Source organism: Streptopelia decaocto (genome assembly GCF_964273445.1).
Source record: "Streptopelia decaocto genome assembly, chromosome: 10".
Lineage (NCBI taxonomy): Eukaryota > Metazoa > Chordata > Aves > Columbiformes > Columbidae > Streptopelia > Streptopelia decaocto.
The window spans coordinates 2,618,235-2,625,990 of NC_138665.1; positions in this window are offsets into that span (position 1 = coordinate 2,618,235).

Sequence of the window (7,756 nt, forward strand, 5' to 3'; positions counted from 1 at the left end):
TGAACATGCAGATTTTCATGATTAGCCTGTTATCGAATTGTAATATCAAATTTAAAAGCAGGGTGATGATAACAAAGCTTACAAAAAGCAGAAGAAAGTAGTAAGACCAGGATGGTTCAGAGAGCCGGCAGTTTTCACAATTTCTTATTTTTTCTTGATCATTTTATGGTTGCAAGAAAGACTCTTACTAAATAAGAGTAAAATTCCAGCTTTAAATAGATACATATCTACATTGCAGAATTCCCACTTTTTGCCCTCACAATGCTGCTCCTCTTGCTGGCAACAGCAGTTTGAAGCTTGGCATAGGTAATACAAATGAGATGAAGAAGCTGCAATTCAAAGTTCAGCACCAGAAAGACTCCGACTGATTTCCACATCTTATGAAAAGTGGAATATGACAAGCGGCATGTAGGAACAAAAGTGATTTATCATCTCTGTTGATGAGCGTGGCAACCAAACTAAAACACTAGTCTCCCAAAAGAGATATCCATTGGATGTGTCCAAACGAGGAATCCATTGGAAGTATACAGAGCAGCCATCCTGTCTACAGAGAGAAATACTAGAGATATTTTACCTACAGTTAACACACACACACACATGCACATATATTTAACTTCGCAGAGACTGCAAAAGGATCAAGGAGAAAAGCATCCTCACATCGGCCAATTAAATGAAGTATGCTTGCATACTAGAGAAAAATCAATCAAAATTTCCAGATTTAGGCTTTCAAAAGGTAAGAATATTGAAGAAAACTTTGTCTTTTGTACTGATACACAGTAATCTAGGATCTAGTTCTAGCTCAGTACACAGAACCCTGGCCCTAGGGTTTTGCAGTATCAAGCTCATAGCTACCTATTTTAATTACATTTCCATTACATAGTTTAATTTCATATTAAAATTTTTAAAAGGGAAAAGAAAAATGTCCTTCAAGAAAGAACTTAAAAAAATATATCTGAACACAACCTCTTTCTCTTTAAAATTATTTAAACATCATTCAAAGAGAGGGGAATCTGGCAAAATGACCTGGTTTATCTTGTTTACATGTAGAAGAGTTATTGAGGAAGATAAGTGACCACTTTGAAGATCTGCCTCATTTCTGTTCCAGTTTGCTGAAAGCATGCTTGCTATAGGTTGCTATGTGTTTCCAATCAGAAGTTGTTAAGTACACAAAATAAGGCTGGATTTTATTTGCAGAAGCACATGTTCGAAGGTTAAAATTTATTGCTCCAAAAGCAGTATCTATAAAACAGGGCAATACCTTAGAGATTATTAACCTTCTAGTTATGCCAGGGATTGTTTTAAGTAGTACAATTTTTTTTTGTAAAACTTACCAGCAATCTATTCAGCTAAATATTTTCAATAAGGCTTAATCCTTTCAACAGCTGCCCACCAAAAACAAAAGAAAGCGCTTTTTTCTCTAATAAGGCTGTGTAGCACTGTTGCTTAGATGCTGTATTGTGTATAATTAAAAATAAGAAAGACGTAACAGTGGAGACAAATCAACTGCAAGTATTTTGGTCCAACACTGAGTCATGAAATACTGGTGCCCGTACTCAGAATAATACTTATTTTATTCCTGGCTTTGGGTATATCATATAACCTATCACTTTTATCACATCTGAAAACTAGAGACACTAAAGCAGAGCTGCTGTGAAGATTGATTGGTTGTTAGCAAAGTGCCTTGAAGAAGAAAAGCATACCTTAGACTACATCACAAGAATATCTAAGCCCTTAATCCTAATTGTGATTAAAAGAACAATCAAGGTATGTCCAATTTTCAGAGGAATTCACTAACCTTTAAACCCCATTACCCAGAAAGAATTGTGGTCTACATGATACAAAAAGATGAAGAAGAGCATAGCAAACAAGACCTTGTGCAAAAACCTCATGCAACTAAGCAAGACACATAACTCAAAAGTACACTTCTAAAACAAAAAACTTCAAACATGCAGTACCTGCAATTGCTTAGAGGTTATGCAACCACTAACATAAACATAAGAGAGCATCTAATATGTGCTACCTTCTACTCAAGGAGTAGATTCAAAAATTTACTCATTCTGGACGTTAACATAGAAATTAAAAAGCATACTCACACTTTAGCACCCTTATTTGGTTTGCTGGTGCAGTACAGGCTTATTTCAACCTAGGCTTTTACATCCAGAACATGTGCTGAAATGATGTGTCCCTGCAGATGACTTCCACAGCCAGGCACACTTCAGAACAGCACGGGATGCTACTACGTGGACACAACATTGTGCAAACCCCACTCAGTAAAGGAACAGGCACTGCTTTACAACTAAAAGTTTGCCAGCTGTTTTCACACGCAAAGAGCAGAAATAATTCCTTGTACGTTTTGTAACAAGCACTGTTCTAAGAGGTATCACATTGAATAGAGAGGCTTAATTAAGACACACCCTGAATGTTCCTGGTCTTCTAAGCCACAATAAAATACAGTCGCTCTAAAGCAGAACAGACTTCACATAGACAATAACCTCTCTTAGGGGAGAGTAGGCAAGAAGAGTTACAGTTGTGCAACAAAAATGCCAGTCTACCAGAATATAAACCATGCACATGGCAAGAATGGCAAACGTAAAGGCAGTCGATTACTTTGTTACTTCATGAAACACCACACCAAAGAGTGTCTCAAGGACTCAGTAGTGAGTACCCAATAATCCCGTCAAGTTATATTTTGGTCAGCAGGAATTACTTACAGCAAGTGGGAGCTCTACACTACAGGACTCAAGAAAGAAACCAAATAAATATCAATAGAGGGTTTGCTGTTCATTTTCATGGCTCTGCTAAAAACAATCTGTTTAACCTGGAGTTCACATGCAGACTCTGTAACTCCTGCTGTATTAAGTCTGCTTGTGAGCAGTAAAACATACTCTTATTACTGTCAGCATTGATTTTGTAGCAGATTTTAAGCTATTTAGATTTCAGAATACTAAGACCTCCTTTAGCTCCAGACTGTTCTTTCCTGGCATATACAACACTGATGCAGATCATACATGACATATATTTTTGCTCCTTCTAGTAAAATAAAAAGTTAACATCAAGAAGTGAAAGAAGAGTCATTGTTAGCAGCAGTTAGAAAAACATTAGTGGAACAGAGAGAAGGGCAAATACAATCACTATGCTCCCAACAAGTCACTTTTCATAATTTTTCAAACGGATTTGTTAACCAAGCTTTCAGAGCATGGAGTTAAAAGCAAAACCATTGAGGAAGGCTTCATGGGCAACCGAGGCTTTTATTTCTACTACTGGACTCTTATGAAAAAGAAATACATATTAGGGATGAAAAAGACACAGTACAGAACTGAAACATGTGATATATCCATTTTTCTTTTTCCACAGAAGAGCTCAGTTCAGCAGGTGGAAATAGTTCAGCTACCATTGCTCATTTGGGTCTCTAGGCTGTGCCACGCTGTCAATTTGGAGATACAATTTGGTATGTGCTTGCATTTCAAACCCTAAAAATGAGACCTAACTAGGGTGTTACATATTAAACTAGCCCAATTAAAAAGGATAAATAAAATTTTCAGCAGCTCTGCGTTTGTAGAAGCTTCAGTGAAAGCAAGGGCAGTCTCTTTAGCAGTGTGTTCTAGAGTTTTAAAACCATCTGCCTGCCTTCATGACTAGTCAGATTTTCTTCCAACAGAACTGACCTTTCCTCAAAATTTATACAGCTGACTATTAATTTTAGGAGGCATGGGTATGCGTGCAAAGCCCAGCTTGAATAAAGGGTCAGTAGCACCTCCAAAATACTGCTTAAAACTATCAGCAATACATAGTTTGCTACCAAAGTCCTTCGCTAGCCATTCCACTCAAATTCCAAGTGTGCAGTTCTGACCTTACAGATGTGTTATTAGAATGGTCATCTGGACGCACAGAAACAGACACATATTCTATCACCTTAGCTAGAACAGGACACACAATGCTCGCCTGCTTATTTTGCCTCAGAAACAAACCCCCAGATACGTTTCAATGAATTTTCAAGCTTCAAAGATGGACAGGTTTGTTCCTTTTAATCTCCATATAAAAGGAAGAGTAACTTTATGAGCAAGCGTTCCTAATTAAAAGCTATTACAGGTATAAACACCTTTAGTAGAAGTTATTGTTGTACAGGCCAGTTTTAATCTACCGGTAGTCCCTGAAATTGCAGTTGTTATGGCTGTCATTAAAATATTTGATTGCATGTTTGTGATTATATTACTACTACTCAGTTTGGAAATGTTCTTCAAAACAGCACATATACCATAGTATACTATCTACATTGCTTGTACAAACAAAACTTTAATAGTTCCAATGGTTATCACCATGCTTGTTATTATTGCTACATTTTCATCAACCACTTATTAGAAAACTAGAAAATTTTCTTCCCCAAAGATCTCAAAATACATTTAATTTTACACACATACAACCACACTTCAACAAACAGTGATGCATCTCCTGTAGAGACTGGTTTAGATAAATTATATACAGCATTTTAACAGGTGGATGGGGAAATAAAGGGAAAATTGTAAGCCTGGCATTCAGTTAGAATCAAATCATAGAATCGTTGCGGTTGGAAGAGACCCTCAGGATCATCAAGTCCAACCATAACCTAACCCAACTCTAGCATTAAACCATGTCCCTAGGAACCTCGTCTAAATGCCAGTTATCTGGCAATCACTTTCTCTGAAGTACGCCAAGAGCACTCTTGCTGCCAACACCACACAGATCTGTCCTCTTCTGTCTTTATCACCCACTGCAGAAAACTGTATAAATACAAACCTCTCCATGGATGAGAGGCTTCTGGATGTCTAGCCCACTACTCAGAACTGCTTTTGTGTTCCCACCACCCTAGAAAGTCAGAGGGTCCATGGTAATACAATAGTTCCACAAGCACTTTACACAGGACAAGTCCTTCCTCTACTAGCAGCAACTCACTGTCACCTCCTCAGTGCAATTATGGACAGGGCAAGGGCGTTTCAGGGACTCATTTCTTTTTCCTGAAAGCAATAACCACTGGAAGTATTCCTGGAACTACAGTGGAAGTTACTGCTGTACGCTGCAGATGCAGCGGTTCTCTGGCTCTGCAGCTACCAGCATGCTGGACACGTGCGTGGCTAAGAAATGACTCAACATCGACACTAAAGTTTTGTTAGCCTCAAACTACTAGACTACGTATGAAGGTATGGTTCCTTTTTAAAACATCCATGTGGATCTCTTACAGAAAATGGGAGGCATAAGAGTCAGGGTGCAGAAGATCATCTGAATGTTGCCATTTTAGTTATCTTATTCTCACTTTGGTGTTAAAAATCTGCAGTCCTACTCAGCAATCTTATCCTGCTATGTAAATCTTTTTAAACAAAGTGCCTTATTCAAAGCTTACTATTGTTAGTTGATATCAAATCAGTGTAGCAATCCGCCATCAGTGTATCTTGATCTAATTATGTTCTGGAAAGAATTGAAATAGATCTAAAGAAAATTCAGATAATGGAACAGGCAAAACAAGAAAGGGAAAGGAGAAGCATAAACAAAAGATAAAAGAAAGAACAGAGAATAAAGGATAAAGCTCTGAGATACAAAAAATAGGATTAGGTGATAGTGAAATTGTGGGGGGTATGCACAGAGGCATCTCATAAAGAGGAAAACCAGAGATTAAAAATGTTACCATCATCTAATGCATTATATGAAATTAAATGTCACTCAATGAGATGTGAAAATGGTGTGCTTACAAGTAGTCAAACAGCATGTCTGATCTGAAATCTATGAGCAACCAATGTTCATGTGTCATGTCAAGGGATCTCAGATATAGTCAATGGAGACAACACTTCACCCTCCTATGGATCTGCCTATGACTGACAGCTCTGCATGACATTTCACAATACCTTGGAATTTAACTGCTGGCATAATTACCACAAATAGGCCAAAGATACTTCCAGTATAAGACACAGATCTTGTTTAATTTGGGGTATGCTCAGTGGAGTTCCTTGGTGTTTTTAGTACGTATCAGTACTAAAAAAATCTGTGGGCTCTTGAAACTTTTATTATAATTACTTTTCTTTCAAGACAAAGAGAACAAGAGTCTGTTCCATTTTTTTAATGTCTATTTTTATAAGGGTACACCAATTACAGAAAGCCTTTCTTTTTCCATATCCTATCCCATTATGCAACTTTCCTCAACATTCTCAGGACCCCAAGGATCAAGAAGTCTGTAAATATAGCAAAATGAATTAAAAGATTTTGCTACGCTTCTCAATAAAAAATATTCCATAAAAAAGAAATTTAAAAAAACACAGAAGAGGAATATTTTTCCTGTGTTTAAGTACACATTTAGAATCCTTTAGTGCTGGAATTAGAAGGCATGTGTGAATACAAGTAGTGTCAAAATACAAAGCATACTGAATGAAAAACCACGCCTTTGTAAAGGGAAACAACTCATTGTAATTTGCACCTCTTTTGCAAGCATATCCCTTGACAAATAGCTCAGTGCAAAGAAATCCTCCAAGATAAAAATATAACAAATTCACTCTACAAATTGTAGCATACAAATCATAATCATAGAGAGGCAATTCTCAAGTCATAAGCAATAGGTTAGTTCTCCCATGTTAATATTAAGATCTTAATAACAAAATATAAACCCACCTTCAAAATAACTTTTCTCAGTGGGAACACTTACATTGCCCTATAGAGCACACATGTCAGGCGCTTTCCAGAAAAGCACCAAGGCAGTTCTGATCCACCACCTCGATAACCCTGCTGACTGCACCCACCTAAGCTGCCACCATAGAAAACAGCCACCCGGCAGCAGTTTCAGAGGAAAGAACCCAGCCTTGCAGGCAGATAAAAGCTGTCTTCAGCTGCAAACAGAAAGCAACAATATTGCTGGGCCTAATCAAAGATTTTTTTCACTACTTTTTACAGTCAATTTCTTTGGACTTCTGGCACCATCTTTGTTACGAAGATTTATTGCCTGCTTTTTTAAATGTGTCAGTTTGCAATGGCTGGTAGATGAAGGGATCTCTAATTTGTATTGGGAGGGTGTGAACATGTGCATTACAGTTACAGCCTGAATTTCTCCTCTGCTGGTAAACCGCTTACAAACATCAATAATCATGGGAAGATGTTTGCAACAGTTATATTCAAGACATGCAGTTTACATTGGTGCTCTGTATTCTGTTATTGCCTTACAATTATTCAAACTGTTTTCCTTAATTTAAGAAGTAAAAAATATATTATTTTTTTAGTATCTGAGAAATTAAGAACCTAACAGATTTACTTGTTGATTGAGAACACATCACAAAACTAAACGTTTCAGGCAAGAATCATCTGAACACCAAAAATTACTATTATAGTTACCACTGTCTTGTCTTAAAAACCAGTTTATTTACCAAGTGACAAATGCAAGCAACTGTTGCATCATCTTACAGTACTGGAATTGCTGTTGGATATCAGGGAAGGGTAATAGGATAGATAAAAGTTCTGTAAAAGAGAAAGCACCAGAAGTAGCAGAAAGGTGGGGTTGGTCAGCCCTTCATTTGAATGTAAATGTAATTATGAGGCAGGCAGTTAGGCTGACGTCAGACAAGATCTTGGTAAACCATTACCACCAGCACCTGGTAGCACAGTTGATAATAAAGGAGGATGAAGTAGAAGATTCCAAGCAGAGTAGCAATATCAGAGAAAACCAAACACAGTTATTTTTAAGCAGTGGAAGAAAATACGGAAGAACAAGATGTTGTGACAACATTATTAATAATCTGTGACAATC